Source organism: Stegostoma tigrinum, unplaced genomic scaffold (genome assembly GCF_030684315.1).
Source record: "Stegostoma tigrinum isolate sSteTig4 unplaced genomic scaffold, sSteTig4.hap1 scaffold_83, whole genome shotgun sequence".
NCBI classification, from domain to species: Eukaryota; Metazoa; Chordata; class Chondrichthyes; order Orectolobiformes; family Stegostomatidae; genus Stegostoma; species Stegostoma tigrinum.
The window spans coordinates 1,142,967-1,166,603 of NW_026728779.1; positions in this window are offsets into that span (position 1 = coordinate 1,142,967).

A 23,637-nucleotide genomic window follows, 5' to 3' on the forward strand; every position below is an offset into this window, starting at 1 on the left:
TTTTCTTGAGCAATATGTTGAGGAACCAACTGGAAAGCAGTGCATCTAAGACTGGGTGCTGTGTAATGAGAAGGGAATCATTGCCAATCTAGCTGTGCAAGATTTCTTCGAGATGAGTGGCCGCAACATGATAGAATTTTTTCAATCAAGATGGAGAGTGTGAGAGTTGATTTGGAGACCAGGGTGCTGCATCTTAATAATGAAAGCTGAAGATATGAGGCATGAAATTAGCCTTGATAGATCACAAAGAGTTGCTTAAAGGGATGACAGTGGATACGCAATGGCAAACATTTAAGGAGCACGTGGGCGGACTGCAACAACTGTTTATTCCTGTCTGGCATGAAAGCAAAATGGGTAAGAGGACCAATCCATGACCTAACAAAGGCAATTAGCGATAGTATCTGATCCATGGAAACAACATTTGAGGATTGGCAGCATAGTAGAATTTAGCAAAGAAGGACCAAGGGATTGATTAAGAAGGGGTAAATGCAGTAAAGTAAGCATACAGGGAACATAAAGACTGACACAGCGTTTCTATAGATACGTGAAGAGAAAGAGACTGGTAAAGACAAATGTTAGGAAGGGGGTTGACCAGTCAAGGGAAGACAGACAGGTCAAGGAGGCAGGGCTGACGCTGGTAGGTAGGAGGTGGGGTGGGGTTAGGGTGTAACCCTAACCCGAACTCTCACCCTAATCTCCACCCCACCTCCTACCTACCAGCATCATCCCCTCCTCCTTGACCTGTCTGTCTTTCCTTGACTGACGAACCTCCATCATAACTCCCCAACAACACTCACCTTTACTGGCTCCAGCGCCGCCTCTTTGATCTGTCTCCACCTATCTTCTCCTCTATCCATCTTCTATCCACCTCCCCTTCTCTCTTTATTTATTTCAGAATCCCCTTCCCCTCCCCCACTTCTGAAAAAGGGCCCAAACCCGAAACGTCATCTTTCCTGCTCCTCTGATACCGCTTGGCCAGCTGTGTTCATCCGGCTTCACACCTTGTTATCTCAGATTCTCGAGCATTGGCAGTTCCTCCCATCTCTGAAATGGTCTGTTGGCCTTCGTTCTGAGAGGTTTCGAGTACAGAAGCCGGAATGTGGTGTTGCAGTTACGCAGCACCTTGGTGAAGCCGCACCTAAAATAGTGTGTGCAGTTTTGTGCTCCTTTTCTGCGGAAGGATGCTGTTGCTCTCATAGTTTATCAGTGCAGCGCATGTTTATCAGCCTGTTTCCGGGAATGGCAGGTCTGATGTATGATCAGAGATTGACTCGGTTAAGATTGTTTTCGCTGGAATTCAAATGAATGAGGTGACTTATAAAATTCGAACAGGACTGGACAGGATAGATGCAGTTCCCAGTGGTGGGTGTGTCCAGAACCAGGGGTCACAGTATGAGGATTCAGGATAGACGATTTCGGAGGTATTTCTTCACCCAAAGAATGGTGAGTCCGTGGAAATCATTACCAAAGCAAGCAGTTCATGTCAAAACATTGAACGTATTCAAGATATGGCCAGATATAACACTTGGGGTGAATGGGATCAAGAGTTATGGAGAGAAAGCAGGATTAGGCTGTTGAGTTGGATGATCAGTCATGATCATGAAGAATGGTGGAGCAGGCTGAAAGAGCCATTTGGCCTCCTCCCTGCTCCTAGCTTCCATGTTTACAATAGTCACTCTCTGAAATGCAAATCTTGAGCAATTGTGCAACTTTGAACTGGGTGCTGGTAGTTTGGTCAGTAACGAAGTTAGGTAAGGCTCAGCAGGACAGTGCTCATTGTTGTTTCTAACATTTTCACCGTGTAGGACTTAGTCCTTGCTCTGCTTCAAGCGAAGAAGTGAGCTAATTGGAGATATCTACAACTTGTTAAGGTTCCAAAGGTTTAAAGTGATGTGGGGATGTGTGGTATTGTTCATAAAGTACATCATGAAGATAAATAAGATAAAAGATAAAAGAATGACGAGAGTAAGATGAGGGCCAATCAAGGACAGTAGTGGGAAGTTGTGTGTGGAGTCAGAGGAGATAGGGGAAGCACTAATTGAATATTTTTTGACAGTATTCACTCTGGAAAACGACAATGTTGTCGAGGAGAATACTGAGATACAGGCTACTCGACTAGCGTTTTGTACAGTCACGGGATTTATAGGGATTGACTTCCGGAGCCATGATGTCATGCTCCAACTGTACAAAATGCTAGTGCGGCCTCATTTGGAATATTGCGTGCAGTTCTGGTCGCCCCATGACAGGAAAGATGTTGAAGCATTGGAAAAGGTGCAGAGGAGATTTACCAGGATGCCGCCTGGTCTGGAGCACAGGCCCTATGAAGAAAGGCTGAGAGACTTGGGTTTGTTCTCATTGGAGAAAAGGGGGGATTTAATAGAGACATATAAGATGATCAGAAAATTAGATATTGTGGACAGTGAGAGTCTTTTTCAGAGGATGATGATTTCAGCTTGTACAAGGGGGCATAGCTACAAATTGAGGGGTGATAGATTTAAGACAGATGTCAGAGGCAGGTTCTTTACTCAGAGAGTGCTATGGGCGTGGAATGCCCCGCATGCCAAAGTAGTTAACTCAGCCACATTAGGGGCATTTCAACAGTCCTTGGATAAGCATATGGATAATGATGGGATCGTGTCAGGGGAGGGGCTTAGATTAGTTCACAGGTCGGCGCAACGTCGAGGGCCGAAGGGCCTGTTCTGTGCTGTATTGTTCTATATTCTATGTTCTATAATGGATATCACAAGTAGATGACTGATGTGTATAGTGTGCATTGTCAAATGGTTCAAATTTTAGAACTGAAAAGTGCCTGGTCTACCTCAAATTGCCATGGAAAACCAAAGCTTCTCAAAAGTTTGAGGTTAAGCAAGTAAATCATGCTGCTGCTGTATAGTGGTTGTGTGAATGGTATTTTCCCCTAGCAGTATGCTGTTGTCAGTCCAAAAATAATTCTCATTGCATTGACCAACATTGTCTATGAAATTTGCAGCCAGTCTTATGCCAGACATATAGGTCATATGTGATCATGATTGGCCGACTGAAAACTGCTTGTTTGTAATGAGCAGAGCACACCGCACCGGCATGTGTGAGATGCTTTCTCTTTTCCACAACCAAGGACCCCAACATGGTTCGCAGAACTTTCACTTTGATCCATTTCACAAAATTCGGCCCTCATCCATTCCACCTATCCCAGAATCATAAATTCTCCTTATTCTCAGCTTGTCCCTCCATCAACCTCTGCGTTCAGCAGATTATCTTCCAGCATCTTCACCAGTATCCCCTTTCAGCATTCCAAAGTGACCATTCCCTCTGTAGTCCACTCCTCAGTCACCAAGCAAGGTCCCAAATACACTTGTAAAGTGAAACAGCGATTTACCCGTACTTCATCTGTTCAAACATACAGGTATATTCAATTTTTCCAGTGTTTTCTCTGCAAAGGGGAAATGATACATTGATTAGGTGATTATCCTGCGGTACACCCTCATTCAGTCCACAAGCATGACCTGAGTTCCTGTTCCTTGCTGTTTTCATTTTCTATTTTGCTCCCACTTGGACCTTGGCTGTTCATCCTTCCCCTGAAGAATTTCATGCAATTTCATGAATATTCACTACATTCTCCAAATTCCCAAAGCTACCTCAACCACACTTCCACACATATTGTTTCTTGTAAGGTCTCCCTTCCATCTTCCCTGATTCTTGGCCTCTATCACATCTGTCCTGACAAACAAACAAGCCTTCACTTGCAGAAGTCCAAAGTGAAACACCTGCTATTAGCAGGGGCTGTTCAGTCATGACCAGTTTAAGATAAACAGTTGAACTTTTAACGGGGCTCATTTGCACCTGCTAGAAGTGACATACATTGACACTCAATGACCTGTTCTCTGTAAACAGAAATGTTTTAAAACTTCCACCTTCTTTGAATTAGCCAGAAGATTGTACAGCCTGTATTCCCTGTTCCTTTCTCCTTATTGGCACAGAGGCTCAATGGTTAGCACTGCTGCCTGTCAGGGACCCAGGTTCAATTCCATTCTCGGGGAACTGTCTGTCTGGAGGTTGCACATTCTCTCTGTGCCTGTGTGGGTTTCCACGAGGTTCTGCGTGAGTTTACAACAGGTCTCTGATTCCGTCCCACAGCCTAAAGATGTGTGTATTCGGTGGATTAGCCATGAGAAATGTAGGGTTACAGGGCTAAAGCAAGGGGGTGAGTCTGGGTGACGTGCTCTTTGGAGGGTCGATGTGGACGTCTAGGGCCAAATGGCCTGTTTCCACACCGCCAGGGATTCTATTGACAGCTCGACCATTCAGAGTGGACTTGTCAACCACACGACATGTTTTTCTTCTCGTATAAATTATTCCAATTGTTTGAAATATCATGTTCTTGCATTTGTTCCATTGGGTGTAAGACAAAAATGCTTTGGTAATAAAAGTCTCTCTGAAATGAAAGACACAAATGTAAGGTATTTCCGGCTGGTAGACAGGAGGTCGGAAAACTCCCAAAAATTCTCAAGGGAATGCTTGTGATGAGGTGGAGGGTAGAAGAAATTATGTTACGAAACATTATTTTTTGCAAAAGCTTGGTAACACAATGGTAATTTTTTTTTAAAAAATCAAAGGTTGTGTCCAGAAGAGGTGTGAATAGCTACATAGGCATCTGAATGCAAAAAGGGATACAGGAGCAAGATGGAAGCGTAGGTTCTGATCTAAATTGGTTGAACTTAATATTGGACCAGAAGGCTAGAAAGTGACAAGACAGATGATGAAGTCTTGTTCCTCAAACTTATATTAAGGTTGTTGACTAATTGATTGATTTATTGTCACGTGTACCAAAGTAGAGTGAAAATCTTTATTTATGAGTGGTACAGGCAGATCATAGTAAGCAAAGGATATACAGATGAAAATGACAGAGGCATGCAGGTTACACTGAACAGAGTATGCGCTCAGTGAGATCAATGTTAGCAAGATCAGCGTTATTTCAGGCTAGAGAGTCTATTTATCAGTCTGATAACAACTGGGAAGAAGCTGTTCCTAAAACTGTTGGTGTGTGTGTGTTCAGGCTTCTGTACCTGGTGCCTGATGGAAGAGGATGTAGGAGATCATTACGTAGGTGCGATGGGTCTTTGGTGATGCTGGCTACCTTTCCGCATCAGTGAGCCATGTAAATGGAGTCCTTGGATGAGAGGTTGGCTTCCGTGATGAACTGGGCTGTGCACACCCGCTTCTGTAGTTTCTCACAGTCCTGGGCAGAATAGTTGCCATACCAGGCCATTATACACTTGGACAATGTGCTTTTAATGGTGCATCTGTAGAAATTGGCCAGGCCAAATTTTCTGAGCCGCCTGAGGGAAGGAGAGGCATTGTTGTGCCGCCTTGACCAACGTATTTTCGTGGCAAGTCCAGGACGGGTTGTTGATTATCGTCATACCAGGGAACTTGACACGCTCCACCCTCTCAACCTCAGTTCCATTGATATACATCAGGGCGTGTTCTCCTCCTGTCTTTTGAAATCAGTGATCAGTTCTTTAGTTTTGCCGACATCGAGAGAGAGGTTGTTCTCTGCACCACGTCACCAAACCCTTTGCCTCCCTTCTGTATTTTGATTCATTGTTAGATATCCATCCCACTGCAGTGGTGTCGTCAGTTAACTTGCAGATGGCGTTAATTTGGAATTTGGCAACACAGTCATGGGTGCACAAGGAGTGCAGTAGGGGGCTGAGGAAACATCCTTAGAGGGCACTAGTGTTATTGTGGAGGAGGGGCAGTTACCTATCTTCACTGTGGTTTTGGGTCAGAAAGTTGAGGATCCAGTAGCAGAGGGCAGAGCAGAGACCTAGGTCATAGAGTTTTGAGATAATAAAATGTGAGGCTGGATGAACACAGCAGGCCAAGCAGCATCTCAGGAGCACAAAAGCTGACGTTTCGGGCCTAGACCCTTCATCAGAGAGGGGGATGGGGGGAGGGAACTGGAATAAATAGGGAGAGAGGGGGAGGCGGACCGAAGATGGAGAGTAAAGAAGATAGGTGGAGAGAGTGTAGGTGGGGAGGTAGGGAGGGGATAGGTCAGTCCAGGGAAGACGGACAGGTCAAGGAGGTGGGATGAGGTTAGTAGGTAGCGGGGGGTGCGGCTTGGGGTGGGAGGAAGGGATGGGTGAGAGGAAGAACCGGTTAAGGAGGCAGAGACAGGTTGGACTGGTTTTGGGATGCAGTGGGTGGGGGGGAAGAGCTGGGCTGGTTGTGTGGTGCAGTGGGGGGAGGGGACGAGCTGGGCTGGTTGAGGGATGCAGTAGGGGAAGGGGAGATTTTGAAACTGGTGAAGTCCACATTGATACCATATGGCTGCAGGGTTCCCAGCCGGAATATGAGTTGCTGTTCCTGCAACCTTCGGGTGGCATCATTGTGGCAGTGCAGGAGGCCCATGATGGACATGTCATCAAGAGAATGGGAGGGGGAGTGGAAATGGTTTGCGACTGGGAGGTGCAGTTGTTTTTTGCGAACTGAGCGGAGGTGTTCTGCAAAGCGGTCCCCAAGCCTCCGCTTGGTTTCCCCAATGTGGAGGACATTGGGGAAACCAAGCGGAGGCTTGTGGACCGCTTTGCAGAACACCTCCGCTCAGTTCGCAAAAAACAACTGCACCTCCCAGTCGCAAACCATTTCCACTCCCCCTCCCATTCTCTTGATGACATGTCCATCATGGGCCTCTTGCACTGCCACAATGATGCCACCCGAAGGTTGCAGGAACAGCAACTCATATTCCGCCTGGGAACCCTGCAGCCATATGGTATCAATGTGGACTTCACCAGTTTCAAAATCTCCCCTTCCCCTACTGCATCCCTCAACCAGCCCAGCTCGTCCCCTCCCCCCACTGCACCACACAACCAGCCCAGCTCTTCCCCCCCACCCACTGCATCCCAAAACCAGTCCAACCTGTCTCTGCCTCCCTAACCGGTTCTTCCTCTCACCCATCCCTTCCTCCCACCCCAAGCCGCACCCCCCGCTACCTACTAACCTCATCCCACCTCCTTGACCTGTCCGTCTTCCCTGGACTGACCTATCCCCTCCCTACCTCCCCACCTACACTCTCTCCACCTATCTTCTTTACTCTCCATCTTCGGTCCGCCTCCCCCTCTCTCCCTATTTATTCCAGTTCCCTCCCCCATCCCCCTCTCTGATGAAGGGTCTAGGCCCGAAACGTCAGCTTTTGTGCTCCTGAGATGCTGCTTGGCCTGCTGTGTTCATCCAGCCTCACATTTTATTATCTTGGAATCTCCAGTATCTGCAGTCCCCATTATCTCTCATAGAGTTTTGAGATCAGTCTGGAGGGGATAATAGTGTTGAAGGTGGAGCTGCAGTCAATGAGCAGGATTCCTACATAGCTCATTGTGCACATTGCTGCCAACAACATCGGTAGAAAGAGGGTTCACTGAATCCCTACAGTGTAGAAACATTCAGCCCAACAGGACCACACCTACCCCTGCAAGGCTAACAAACCTGGTAGCTATGGACAATTTAGTGTGGTCAATCCACCTAATTTGCACATCTTTGGACTGTGGTAGGAAACTGGAGCACCTAGCGAAAACCCTCACAGACATGGGGAGAATGTGTAAACGAAGAGTCACCCAAGGGTGGAATTGAGCCCAGGTCCCTGGTACTGTGAGGCAGTAGTGCCAACCACTGCACCACCTTGTTGCCCTTGAGACTTTCTCCAAGGCTACCCTTGTGTCTTAAGGGACTCTTTTCCCCCCATTCTCACTAACACATTTATTATGTCGTACAATCCCGTAGCAGCAATATCTTTTAGAGTGTGGGAAGAAATGGGAGTAACTGGAGGAAATTCAAACAGTCATGGGGAGAATGTGCAAACTCCACACAGACAGTTGTCCACAACTGGAATCGATCCTGGGTCCCTGTCACTGTAAGGCAGTGGTGCTAACCACTCAGCCACTGTGCTGTGGCATTTAGGTCCTGCAAAATGAGTACAAGAACTAGAATGATGAATATTCAACCTTTCGCACAAAAAGTTGGTCAGAGCTAGGACCCATACTAATCACTGTAACACTGTTTCTGAGACAAGAAGGTGGAGAGCTGGATGGACACAGCAGGACAAGCAGCATCAGAGGAGTAGGAAAGCTGATGTTTCTGAAGAAGGGTCTAGGCCCGAAACGTCAGCTTTCCTACTCCTCTGATGCTGCTTGGCCTGCTGTGTTCATCCAGTTGTACACCTCGTTAACTCCGATTCTCCAGCATGTGCAGTTCCTGCTATCTCTCCAGAACACTGTTTTTGTTTTGTTCACAGCAGTGACAGAACACAGTTTGAGAGAAAATAATGCAGCCATATACACAACATTGATGAAAGATACTTTCTCATTTCCAAATGTTAAGGAAAGCGTTGTATGAAAATTATATTCTGTCACAGAATTTGGACACACTCTGGTTTCTTCCTGTGTTACCTAAAACGTATGCCATGTTTTTCGACCTTTGATTTCTCAGCATTTCTTCTTCTTTTGTAATGTAGTGCTGGAGGGAAACCATAATCCCAGATTGTAAGTGCTTTGAGCTTCAACATTGTCTGAGAACCCCCTCACTGTCTCTGAATACCCAAACTGATCAATAATAATCATCCTAATTGTCTGTCTTGACCTTACTGCAGCATTGCTTATTGTGTCACTGGCGGGTGACAGATCACATTGACATTTCACATCATGAAAGTAGCTGCATGAATATTTGTATTCTTGGTTCTACATTAGTGAGTTTTTGTTGCAACGTTTTGGTCTGGAAGTAAGAGGCATCTCAAAGAATGTGCTATCTGTGCTTTTGTGGAATCTGCTTTTGTGCTTTGACTTTGGGTTAAGCAATGTAACATGTCCTTGCTGATTTTCCATATTTAATTCAATTAGAATTTCATTGACTCTAGGTTTTACTCTTGAAATATGATCAATGAGCAGAAGGCTATTCAGTCCATTGAGTCTGCCACTCAATGAGATCATAAAATACTGATATTCCTCGATACCACTTTCCTGCCGTTTCCCTATAGCGTTTGATTCTCATACTGTTAAAAATACTCCAGTCTGAGCGTCTTAACTTTTGTACATCCCTCTGCAGGCAGTCTGGCAGTCTCATCACTTGTCTTCCATACCTATTTTTGTGTTTTCTGTAAGCTCGGTAATAGTACATTCACTTTCATCACTATGTCATTAATATTTATTCGCAACAAGAATGGCCGTGGCATTGATCCGTATGGCAGTTCACTGTTTACAGCTTGCCGACCTGGAAATGACTCCCCCTGTACCAAATGTCTGTTCTCTATTATTTGGTCAATCCCCTATCCATGTTAATATATTTCCCCAAAACTATGTGGTCTTATTAAAAGTCTTATCTGCTTGAAGTGTGATTATTTTTACAAATACCTTTTTGAATGTTACACCCTTTTATTTGTACTACTTGTAATCTCCTCATGGAATTCTTATAAATCTGTCATGCACAATTTCCTGTTTATCAAGCCGTAGTGACTGTGATTGTATTATGTATTTTAAGTGCTCTGCAATTACATCTTTTCTGATAGGCTGTTGCATTTTCCAATAACAGACATTAAGCTAACTGGCCAGTAGTTATCTTTTTTGTCTCCTTTCCTTTCTAAAATAAAGGTACTAGTCATAGAATCCCTGCAGCATGAGAGCAGGCCACTTGGCCCATTGTGTCCAAACTGACTCTCGGAAGAGCATGGCACCCAGATTCAACCAGCTGCCCAGCCCCTGCAACCTTGCATTTCCCATGGCTAATCCACCTAATCTGTGCATGTTTGGATTGTGGGAAGAGACCAGAGCAGCTGGAAGAAACCCACACAGACACGGGGATAAGGTGCAGATTCCTCACAGAAAATCACCTGTGGATGGGATTGAATCCAGGTCCCTGCCACTGTGAAACAGCATGCGACCCACTGAGCCACCATACTGCCCTGTGGGGCACTGGGACTTTTTGAAAAGCCAAGGATACTGGAGAGATTGTGATCAGTGCATCAACTATCACTATAGCTATTACTTTTAATATCCTAGGATGCAGCACTTCGGGCCCAGGGGACCTAATGGTCTTTAACCCAGTTAGTTTCCCTCATATCTTTTCTTTAGGGATAGTTGTTGTTTTATATCCTGTCCTATCATTTGCCCTTTGATTATGCAGGAATTTTGGAACACTGTCAGTGTCTTTTACTGTGACTGTATTCATTTGTGGGACATGTGTGTCACTGCCTGGCCAGTATTTCTTGCCCATCCTGAGTTGCCTCTTGAGAAGGTGATGGTGAGCTGCCTTCTTGAACCACTGCATTCTTCCTGCTGTGGGTTGACCCGCAGCGCTATTAGGTAGGGAATTCCGGGATTTTGAGGGGAAGGAATGGCAATGTATTTCCAAGTCAAGATGGTGAGGGACTTGGAGGCGGTGGTGTTCCCATATGTCTGCTGCCCTTGTCCTTCTGGATGGAAGTGGTCTTGGGTTTAGAAGGTGCTGTCTGAGGAGCGTTGGTGAATTTCTGCAGTGCATCTTGTAGTTAGTACCCACCGCTGCTACTGAGCATTGCAGATGGAGGGAGTGGATACTTGTAGATGTTGTACTGGCTGCTTTGTCCTGGATGGTGTCAAGCTTCTTGAGTGTTGTTGGAGCTGCACTCATCCAGGCAAGTGGGGGAGTGTTCCATCGCATTCCTGACTTGTGCCTTTTAGATGGCGGACAGGCTTTGAGGAGTCAGGGGGTGAGTTATTTGATGTGATATTCCCAGCATCTGGCCTCCTCATGTGGCCACTATCTTAATGTGATGACCAGTTGAGTTTCTGGTCAATGGTAACGCCCAGCTGAGAGTGAGGGATTCATTGATGGTAACACTATTGAATGTCAAGAGATGGTCAGAGCCTGGCATTTGTGTGGCGCAAATGTCACTTGGTACTTGTCAACCCAAGCCTGGATATTGTCCAGATCTTGTTGCACGTGAACTTGGACTGCTTCAGTGTCTGAGAAGTCAAATGGTGCTGAACATTGTGCAAACATCAGCAAACATCCCCACTTCTGACCTTATGATGGCGGGAAGGTCATTGATGAAGTAGCCGAAGATGGTTGGGCCGAGGACACTACCCTGAGGAACTCCTGCAGAGATCTTCTGGAGCTGAAATGATTGACTGCCAGCAACCACAACCACCTTCCCATGTGTCAGGTATAACTCCAACCACCGGTGAGTTTGCCTGTGAAACCCATTGATTCCCATTTTGCTAGGGCACCTTGATGCCACACTCGGTCAGATGCAGCCTAGATGTGAAGGGTTGTCGCTCTCACTTCAGCTCTGGAATTCAGCTCTTTTGTCCACGTTTGAACCAAGGCTGTGATGGGGTCAGGAGCTGAGTGGCCACGGCAGAACCCAAACTGGGCGTAACTGAGTAGGTTATTTCTGAGCAGGTGCTGCCTGATAGCACTGTTGATGACACCTTCCATCACTTTACTGATGATTGAGAGTAGACTAATGGAGCAGTAATTGGCTGGCCTGGTTTTGTCCTGCTTTTTCTGTACAGGACATACTTGGGCAATTTTCTACATTGTCGGGTAGATACCAGTGTTGAAACAAACTAGAACAGCTTGGCTCGGGCAGCAGCAAGTTCTGGAGCACAAATCTTCAGTACTGTTGCTGAAATGTTGCCAGGGCCCATAGCCTTTGCAGTATCCAGTGTCCCTAACCATTTCTTGATATCACATGGAGTGAATTGAATTGACAGAAGACTGGTATCTGCAATAGTGGGGATCACTGGAGGAGGCCGAGTTTGATCACCCATTCAGCACTTGTGGCTAAAGATTTCTGCAAATGCTTCAGCCTTATGTTTTGCACTGATGTGCTTGGTTCTTCCATCGTTGAGGATGGGGACATTTGTGGTGCCTCCTCCTCCTCCTCCAGTGAGTTGTTTAATTGTCCATTGCCATTCATGACTGGATGTGGCAGGGCTGCAGAACTTAGATCAGATCCATGGTGAGATTGATTAGCTCTGCCTATCACTTGCTGCTTTCGCTATTTGGCATGCAAGTAGTCCTGTTTGGTGGCTTCACCAAGTTGATTCCTCATCTTCAGGTAAGCCTGGTGCTGCTCCTGGCATGCCCTCCTGCACTCTCCATTAAACCAGGATTGATGGTAACGGTTGAGTGAGGGACATACTGAGCCACGAAGGTTGTAGATTGTGCTAGAGTTCAATTCTGCTGCTGTTGATGGCCCACAGCACCTCATGGATGCCCAGCCTTGTGTTGCTAGATCTATGTGAAGTCTGTCCCATTTACTGCAGTGATAGTGCCACACACATGATGGAGGTTGTTCTCAATGTGATGGCGGGACGTTGTTCCACAAGGACTGTGCGATGGTCACTCTTACTGATACTGACATGGACAGATGCAACTGCAGTTACAGTGAAATCAGCATCAAAAGTTGAGTCGTTTAGTGAAGTTTAGATTTTGGCCTTCTGAAGTGCTGATCTCACTGAATTGCTTACTTCAGTGAGATAAGCACTTCAGGAGGCCAAAATCTAAACTTCACTAAACGACTCAACTTTTGATGCTGATTTCACTGAAATGCTTCTATCAGTCAGATAGGCACATCAGAAGGCCAAACTCTCAACTTCACCAAACCACCCAACTTTCGATCCTGGATATACCCAAATGCTTATTTCAGTGAGATAAGAACTTCTGAAGACCAAAATCTAAACTTCACCAAACCACTAAACTTTCGATGCTGGGTTCACTGAAGTGCTTATTTCAGTGAGATAAGCACTTCACTACGCCAAAATCCCAACATCACCAAGCGACTCAACTTTTGATGCTGGTTCCACTGAATTGCTTATTTCAGTGAGATAAGCACTTCAGAAGGCCAAAATCTAAACTTCAGCAAACCACCCAACTTTCAATGCTGGGTTCACTGAAGTGCTTATTTCAGTCAGATAAGCACTTCACTACGCCAAAATCCCTACCTCACCAAGCGACTCAACTTTTGATGTTGGTTCCACTGAATTGCTTATTTCAGTGAGATAAGCACTTCAGAAGGCCAAAATCCCAACCTCACCAAACGACTGAACTTTTGATACTGGTTTCACTGAAATGCTTCTTTCAGTCAGATAAGCACTTCAGAAGGCCAAAATCTCAACTTCACAAAACCAGCCTACTTTCGATACTGGATTTACCCAAATGCTTATTTCAGTGAGATAAGCACTTCAGAAGACCAAAATCTAAACTTCACCAAACCACCCAACTTTCAATGCTGGGTTCACTGAAGTGCTTATTGCAGTGAGATAAGCACTTCAGAAGACCAAAATCTAAACTTCACCAAAACACCCAACTTTCAATGCTGGGTTCACTGAAGTGCTAATTTCAGTGAGATAAGCACTTCAGAAGATCAAAATCTAAACATCTCAAAACCACTCAAATTTCGATGCTGGGTTCACTGAAGTGCTTATTTCATTGAGATAAGCACTTCAGGAGGCCAAAATCCCAACCTCACCAAACGACTCAACTTTTGATGCTGGTTCCACTGAATTGCTTATTTCAGTCAGATAAGCAATTCAGAAGGCCAAAATCTCAACTTCACAAAACCAGCCAACTTTCGATACTGGATTTACCCAAATGCTTATTTCAGTGAGATAAGCACTTCAGAAGACCAAAATCTAAACTTCACCAAAACACCCAACTTTCAATGCTGGGTTCACTGAAGTGCTTATTTCAGTGAGATAAGCACTTCAGAAGATCAAAATCTAAACATCTCAAAACCATTCAACTTTCGATGCTGTGTTCACTGAAGTGCTTATTTCAGTGAGATAAGCACTTCAGAAGACCAAAATCTCAACATCACAAAACCACTCAAATTTCGATGCTGGGTTCACTGAAGTGCTTATTTCATTGAGATAAGCACTTCACTTCGCCAAAATCCCAACCTCACCAAACGACTCAACTTTTGATGCTGGTTCCACTGAATTGCTTATTTCAGTGAGATAAGCACTTCAGAAGGCCAAAATCTAAACATCACTAAACGACTCAACTTTTGATACTGATTTCACTGAAATGCTTCTTTCAGTCAGATAAGCACATCAGAAGGCCAAAATCTCAACTTCACCAAACCACCCAACTTTCGATGCTGGGATCACTGAAGTGCTTATTTCAGTGAGATAAGCACTTCAGAAGACCAAAATCTAAACTTCACCAAACCACCCAACTTTCAATGCTGGGTTCACTGAAATGCTTCTTTCAGTCAGATAAGCACTTCAGAAGAACAAAATCTCAACATCTCAAAACCACTCAACTTTCGATGCTGGGTTCACTGAAGTGCTTATTTCAGTGAGATAAGCACTTCAGAAGACCAAAATCTCAACATCACCAAACCACTCAAATTTCGATGCTGGGTTCACTGAAGTGCTTATTTCAGTGAGATAAGTACTTCAATACGCCAAAATCCCAACCTCACCAAGCGACTCAACTTTTGATGCTGGTTCCACTGAATTGCTTATTTCAGTGAGATAAGCACTTCAGGAGGCCAAAATCTAAACATCACTCATCGACTCAACTTTTGATGCTGATTTCACTGAAATGCTTCTTCGAGTCAGATATTCACATCAGTAGGCCAAAATCTCAACTTCACCAAACCACCCAACTTTCGATCCAGGATATACCCAAAGGCTAATTTCAGTGAGATAAGCACTTCAGAAGACAAAAATCTAAACTTCACCAAACCACCCAACTTTCAATGCTGGGTTCACTGAAGTGCTTATTTCAGTGAGATAAGCACTTCAGAAGAGCAAAAACTCAACTTCACAAAACCACTCAACTTTCGATGCTGGGCTCACTGCAGTGCTTATTTCAGTGAGATAAGCACTTCAGAATGCCAAAATCCCAACCTCACCAAACGACTCAACTTTTGATACTGGTTTCACTGAAATGCTTCTTTCAGTCAGATAAGCAATTCAGAAGGCCAAAATCTCAACTTCACAAAACCAGCCAACTTTCGATACTGGATTTACCCAAATGCTTATTTCAGTGAGATAAGCACTTCAGAAGACCAAAATCTAAACTTCACCAAAACACCCAACTTTCAATGCTGGGTTCACTGAAGTGCTTATTTCAGTGAGATAAGCACTTCAGAAGATCAAAATCTAAACATCTCAAAACCATTCAACTTTCGATGCTGTGTTCACTGAAGTGCTTATTTCAGTGAGATAAGCACTTCAGAAGACCAAAATCTCAACATCACAAAACCACTCAAATTTCGATGCTGGGTTCACTGAAGTGCTTATTTCATTGAGATAAGCACTTCACTTCGCCAAAATCCCAACCTCACCAAACGACTCAACTTTTGATGCTGGTTCCACTGAATTGCTTATTTCAGTGAGATAAGCACTTCAGAAGGCCAAAATCTAAACATCACTAAACGACTCAACTTTTGATACTGATTTCACTGAAATGCTTCTTTCAGTCAGATAAGCACATCAGAAGGCCAAAATCTCAACTTCACCAAACCACCCAACTTTCGATCCAGGATTTACACAAATGCTTATTTCAGTGAGATAAGCACTTCAGAAGACCAAAATCTAAACTTCACCAAACCACCCAACTTTCAATGCTGGGTTCACTGAAATGCTTCTTTCAGTCAGATAAGCACTTCAGAAGAACAAAATCTCAACATCTCAAAACCACTCAACTTTCGATGCTGGGTTCACTGAAGTGCTTCTTTCAGTGAGATAAGCACTTCAGAAGACCAAAATCTCAACATCACCAAACCACTCAAATTTCGATGCTGGGTTCACTGAAGTGCTTATTTCAGTGAGATAAGCACTTCAGAAGACCAAAATCTCAACTTCACCAAACCACCCAACTTTCAATGCTGGGTTCACTGAAGTGCTTATTTCAGTGAGATAAGTACTTCAATACGCCAAAATCCCAAACTCACCAAGCGACTCAACTTTTGATGCTGGTTCCACTGAATTGCTTATTTCAGTGAGATAAGCACTTCAGAAGGCCAAAATCTAAACTTCACTAAACGACTCAACTTTTGATGCTGATTTCACTGAAATGCTTCTTTCAGTCAGATATTCACATCAGAAGGCCAAAATCTCAACTTCACCAAACCACCCAACTTTCGATCCAGGATATACCCAAAGGCTAATTTCAGTGAGATAAGCACTTCAGAAGACAAAAATCTAAACTTCACCAAACCACCCAACTTTCAATGCTGGGTTCACTGAAGTGCTTATTTCAGTGAGTTAAGCACTTCAGAAGACCAAAATCTCAACATCACAAAACCACTCAAATTTCGATGCTGGGTTCACTGAAGTGCTTATTTCATTGAGATAAGCACTTCACTTCGCCAAAATCCCAACCTCACCAAACGACTCAACTTTTGATGCTGGTTCCACTGAATTGCTTATTTCAGTGAGATAAGCACTTCAGAAGGCCAAAATCTAAACATCACTAAACGACTCAACTTTTGATATTGATTTCACTGAAATGCTTCTTTCAGTCAAATAAGCACATCAGAAGGCCAAAATCTCAACTTCACCAAACCACCCAACTTTCGATCCAGGATATACCCAAAGGCTAATTTCAGTGAGATAAGCACTTCAGAAGACAAAAATCTAAACTTCACCAAACCACTCAACTTTCGATGCTGGGATCACTGAAGTGCTTATTTCAGTGAGATAAGCACTTCAGAAGAGCAAAAACTCAACTTCACAAAACCACTCAACTTTCGATGCTGGGCTCACTGCAGTGCTTATTTCAGTGAGATAAGCACTTCAGACTGCCAAAATCCCAACATCACCAAACGACTCAACTTTTGATACTGGTTTCACTGAAATGCTTCTTTCAGTCAGATAAGCAATTCAGAAGGCCAAAATCTCAACTTCACAAAACCAGCCAACTTTCGATACTGGATTTACCCAAATGCTTATTTCAGTGAGATAAGCACTTCAGAAGACCAAAATCTAAACTTCACCAAAACACCCAACTTTCAATGCTGGGTTCACTGAAGTGCTTATTTCAGTGAGATAAGCACTTCAGAAGATCAAAATCTAAACATCTCAAAACCATTCAACTTTCGATGCTGTGTTCACTGAAGTGCTTATTTCAGTGAGATAAGCACTTCAGAAGACCAAAATCTCAACATCACAAAACCACTCAAATTTCGATGCTGGGTTCACTGAAGTGCTTATTTCAGTGAGATAAGCACTTCACTACGCCAAAATCCCAACATCACCAAGCGACTCAACTTTTGATGCTGGTTCCACTGAATTGCTTATTTCAGTGAGATAAGCACTTCAGAAGGCCAAAATCTAAACTTCAGCAAACCACCCAACTTTCAATGCTGGGTTCACTGAAGTGCTTATTTCAGTCAGATAAGCACTTCACTACGCCAAAATCCCTACCTCACCAAGCGACTCAACTTTTGATGTTGGTTCCACTGAATTGCTTATTTCAGTGAGATAAGCACTTCAGAAGGCCAAAATCCCAACCTCACCAAACGACTGAACTTTTGATACTGGTTTCACTGAAATGCTTCTTTCAGTCAGATAAGCACTTCAGAAGGCCAAAATCTCAACTTCACAAAACCAGCCTACTTTCGATACTGGATTTACCCAAATGCTTATTTCAGTGAGATAAGCACTTCAGAAGACCAAAATCTAAACTTCACCAAACCACCCAACTTTCAATGCTGGGTTCACTGAAGTGCTTATTGCAGTGAGATAAGCACTTCAGAAGACCAAAATCTAAACTTCACCAAAACACCCAACTTTCAATGCTGGGTTCACTGAAGTGCTAATTTCAGTGAGATAAGCACTTCAGAAGATCAAAATCTAAACATCTCAAAACCACTCAAATTTCGATGCTGGGTTCACTGAAGTGCTTATTTCATTGAGATAAGCACTTCAGGAGGCCAAAATCCCAACCTCACCAAACGACTCAACTTTTGATGCTGGTTGCACTGAATTGCTTATTTCAGTCAGATAAGCAATTCAGAAGGCCAAAATCTCAACTTCACAAAACCAGCCAACTTTCGATACTGGATTTACCCAAATGCTTATTTCAGTGAGATAAGCACTTCAGAAGACCAAAATCTAAACTTCACCAAAACACCCAACTTTCAATGCTGGGTTCACTGAAGTGCTTATTTCAGTGAGATAAGCACTTCAGAAGATCAAAATCTAAACATCTCAAAACCATTCAACTTTCGATGCTGTGTTCACTGAAGTGCTTATTTCAGTGAGATAAGCACTTCAGAAGACCAAAATCTCAACATCACAAAACCACTCAAATTTCGATACTGGTTTCACTGAAATGCTTCTTTCAGTCAGATAAGCAATTCACTTCGCCAAAATCCCAACCTCACCAAACGACTCAACTTTTGATGCTGGTTCCACTGAATTGCTTATTTCAGTGAGATAAGCACTTCAGAAGGCCAAAATCTAAACATCACTAAACGACTCAACTTTTGATACTGATTTCACTGAAATGCTTCTTTCAGTCAGATAAGCACATCAGAAGGCCAAAATCTCAACTTCACCAAACCACCCAACTTTCGATGCTGGGATCACTGAAGTGCTTATTTCAGTGAGATAAGCACTTCAGAAGACCAAAATCTAAACTTCACCAAACCACCCAACTTTCAATGCTGGGTTCACTGAAATGCTTCTTTCAGTCAGATAAGCACTTCAGAAGAACAAAATCTCAACATCTCAAAACCACTCAACTTTCGATGCTGGGTTCACTGAAGTGCTTATTTCAGTGAGATAAGCACTTCAGAAGACCAAAATCTCAACATCACCAAACCACTCAAATTTCGAAGCTGGGTTCACTGAAGTGCTTATTTCAGTGAGATAAGCACTTCAGAAGACCAAAATCTCAACTTCACCAAACCACCCAACTTTCAATGCTGGGTTCACTGAAGTGCTTATTTCAGTGAGATAAGTACTTCAATACGCCAAAATCCCAACCTCACCAAGCGACTCAACTTTTGATGCTGGTTCCACTGAAGTGCTTATTTCAGTGAGATAAGCACTTCAGGAGGCCAAAATCTAAACATCACTCATCGACTCAACTTTTGATGCTGATTTCACTGAAATGCTTCTTCGAGTCAGATAAGCACATCAGAAGGCCAAAATCTCAACTTCACCAAACCACCCAACTTTCGAACCAGGATTTACACAAATGCTTATTTCAGTGAGATAAGCACTTCAGAAGACTAAAATCTTAACTTCACCAAACCACTCAACTTTCGATGCTGGGATCACTGAAGTGCTTATTTCAGTGAGATAAGCACTTCAGAAGAACAAAATCTCAACATCTCAAAACCACTCAACTTTCGATGCTGGGTTCACTGAAGTGCTTATTTCAGTCAGATAAGCACTTCAGAAGACCAAAATCTCAACATCACAAAACCACTCAAATTTCGATGCTGGGTTCACTGAAGTGCTTATTTCAGTGAGATAAGTACTTCAATACGCCAAAATCCCAAACTCACCAAGCGACCCAACTTTTGATGCTGGTTCCACTGAATTGCTTATTTCAGTGAGATAAGCACTTCAGAAGGCCAAAATCTAAACTTCACTAAACGACTCAACTTTTGATGCTGATTTCACTGAAATGCTTCTTTCAGTCAGATATTCACATCAGTAGGCCAAAATCTCAACTTCACCAAACCACCCAACTTTCGATCCAGGATATACCCAAAGGCTAATTTCAGTGAGATAAGCACTTCAGAAGACAAAAATCTAAACTTCACCAAACCACCCAACTTTCAATGCTGGGTTCACTGAAGTGCTTATTTCAGTGAGATAAGCACTTCAGAAGAGCAAAAACTCAACTTCACAAAACCACTCAACTTTCGATGCTGGGCTCACTGCAGTGCTTATTTCAGTGAGATAAGCACTTCAGAATGCCAAAATCCCAACCTCACCAAACGACTCAACTTTTGATACTGGTTTCACTGAAATGCTTCTTTCAGTCAGATAAGCAATTCAGAAGGCCAAAATCTCAACTTCACAAAATCAGCCAACTTTCGATACTGGATTTACCCAAATGCTTATTTCAGTGAGATAAGCACTTCAGAAGACCAAAATCTAAACTTCACCAAAACACCCAACTTTCAATGCTGGGTTCACTGAAGTGCTTATTTCAGTGAGATAAGCACTTCAGAAGATCAAAATCTAAACATCTCAAAACCATTCAACTTTCGATGCTGTGTTCACTGAAGTGCTTATTTCAGTGAGATAAGCACTTCAGAAGACCAAAATCTCAACATCACAAAACCACTCAAATTTCGATGCTGGGTTCACTGAAGTGCTTATTTCATTGAGATAAGCACTTCACTTCGCCAAAATCCCAACCTCACCAAACGACTCAACTTTTGATGCTGGTTCCACTGAATTGCTTATTTCAGTGAGATAAGCACTTCAGAAGGCCAAAATCTAAACATCACTAAACGACTCAACTTTTGATACTGATTTCACTGAAATGCTTCTTTCAGTCAGATAAGCACATCAGAAGGCCAAAATCTCAACTTCACCAAACCACCCAACTTTCGATCCAGGATTTACACAAATGCTTATTTCAGTGAGATAAGCACTTCAGAAGACCAAAATCTAAACTTCACCAAACCACCCAACTTTCAATGCTGGGTTCACTGAAATGCTTCTTTCAGTCAGATAAGCACTTCAGAAGAACAAAATCTCAACATCTCAAAACCACTCAACTTTCGATGCTGGGTTCACTGAAGTGCTTCTTTCAGTGAGATAAGCACTTCAGAAGACCAAAATCTCAACATCACCAAACCACTCAAATTTCGATGCTGGGTTCACTGAAGTGCTTATTTCAGTGAGATAAGCACTTCAGAAGACCAAAATCTCAACTTCACCAAACCACCCAACTTTCAATGCTGGGTTCACTGAAGTGCTTATTTCAGTGAGATAAGTACTTCAATACGCCAAAATCCCAAACTCACCAAGCGACTCAACTTTTGATGCTGGTTCCACTGAATTGCTTATTTCAGTGAGATAAGCACTTCAGAAGGCCAAAATCTAAACTTCACTAAACGACTCAACTTTTGATGCTGATTTCACTGAAATGCTTCTTTCAGTCAGATATTCACATCAGAAGGCCAAAATCTCAACTTCACCAAACCACCCAACTTTCGATCCAGGATATACCCAAAGGCTAATTTCAGTGAGATAAGCACTTCAGAAGACAAAAATCTAAACTTCACCAAACCACCCAACTTTCAATGCTGGGTTCACTGAAGTGCTTATTTCAGTGAGTTAAGCACTTCAGAAGACCAAAATCTCAACATCACAAAACCACTCAAATTTCGATGCTGGGTTCACTGAAGTGCTTATTTCATTGAGATAAGCACTTCACTTCGCCAAAATCCCAACCTCACCAAACGACTCAACTTTTGATGCTGGTTCCACTGAATTGCTTATTTCAGTGAGATAAGCACTTCAGAAGGCCAAAATCTAAACATCACTAAACGACTCAACTTTTGATATTGATTTCACTGAAATGCTTCTTTCAGTCAAATAAGCACATCAGAAGGCCAAAATCTCAACTTCACCAAACCACCCAACTTTCGATCCAGGATATACCCAAAGGCTAATTTCAGTGAGATAAGCACTTCAGAAGACAAAAATCTAAACTTCACCAAACCACTCAACTTTCGATGCTGGGATCACTGAAGTGCTTATTTCAGTGAGATAAGCACTTCAGAAGAGCAAAAACTCAACTTCACAAAACCACTCAACTTTCGATGCTGGGCTCACTGCAGTGCTTATTTCAGTGAGATAAGCACTTCAGACTGCCAAAATCCCAACATCACCAAACGACTCAACTTTTGATACTGGTTTCACTGAAATGCTTCTTTCAGTCAGATAAGCAATTCAGAAGGCCAAAATCTCAACTTCACAAAACCAGCCAACTTTCGATACTGGATTTACCCAAATGCTTATTTCAGTGAGATAAGCACTTCAGAAGACCAAAATCTAAACTTCACCAAAACACCCAACTTTCAATGCTGGGTTCACTGAAGTGCTTATTTCAGTGAGATAAGCACTTCAGAAGATCAAAATCTAAACATCTCAAAACCATTCAACTTTCGATGCTGTGTTCACTGAAGTGCTTATTTCAGTGAGATAAGCACTTCAGAAGACCAAAATCTCAACATCACAAAACCACTCAAATTTCGATGCTGGGTTCACTGAAGTTCTTATTTCATTGAGATAAGCACTTCACTTCGCCAAAATCCCAACCTCACCAAACGACTCAACTTTTGATGCTGGTTCCACTGAATTGCTTATTTCAGTGAGATAAGCACTTCAGAAGGCCAAAATCTAAACATCACTAATCGACTCAACTTTTGATGCTGATTTCACTGAAATGCTTCTTCGAGTCAGATAAGCACATCAGAAGGCCAAAATCTCAACTTCACCAAACCACCCAACTTTCGAACCAGGATTTACACAAATGCTTATTTCAGTGAGATAAGCACTTCAGAAGACTAAAATCTTAACTTCACCAAACCACTCAACTTTCGATGCTGGGATCACTGAAGTGCTTATTTCAGTGAGATAAGCACTTCAGAAGAACAAAATCTCAACATCTCAAAACCACTCAACTTTCGATGCTGAGCTCACTGCAGTGCTTATTTCAGTGAGATAAGCACTTCAGATTGCCAAAATCCCAACCTCACCAAACGACTCAACTTTCGATGCTGGGCTCACTGCAGTGCTTGTTTCAGTGAGATAAGCACTTCAGAATGCCAAAATCCCAACCTCACCAAACGACTCAACTTTTGATACTGGTTTCATGAAATGCTTCTTTCAGTCAGATAAGCACTTCAGAAGGCCAAAATCTCATCTTCACAAAACCAGCCAACTTTCAATACTGGATTTACCCAAATGCTTATTTCAGTGAGAGAAGCACTTCAGAAGACCAAAATCTAAACTTCACCAAACCACCCATGTTTCAATGCTGGGTTCACTGAAGTGCTTATTTCAGTGAGATAAGCACTTCAGAAGACCAAAATCTAAACTTCACCAAACCACTCAACTTTCAATGCTGGGTTCACTGAAGTGCTTATTTCAGTGAGATAAGCACTTCAGAAGACCAAAATCTCAACATCTCAAAACCACTCAAATTTCGATGCTGTGTTCACTGAAGTGCTTATTTCAGTGAGATAAGCACTTCACTTCGCCAAAATCCCAACCTCACCAAACGACTCAACTTTTGATGCTGGTTCCACTGAATTGCTTATTTCAGTGAGATAAGCACTTCAGAAGGCCAAAATCTAAACATCACTAAACGACTCAACTTTTGATAATGATTTCACTGAAATGCTTCTTTCAGTCAGATAAGCACATCAGAAGGCCAAAATCTCAACTTCACCAAACCACCCAACTTTCGATCCAGGATTTACACAAATGCTTATTTCAGTGAGATAAGCACTTCAGAAGACTAAAATCTTAACTTCACCAAACCACTCAACTTTCGATGCTGGGATCACTGAAGTGCTTATTTCAGTGAGATAAGCACTTCAGAAGACCAAAATCTAAACATCACCAAACCACCCAACTTTCAATGCTGGGTTCACTGAAATGCTTC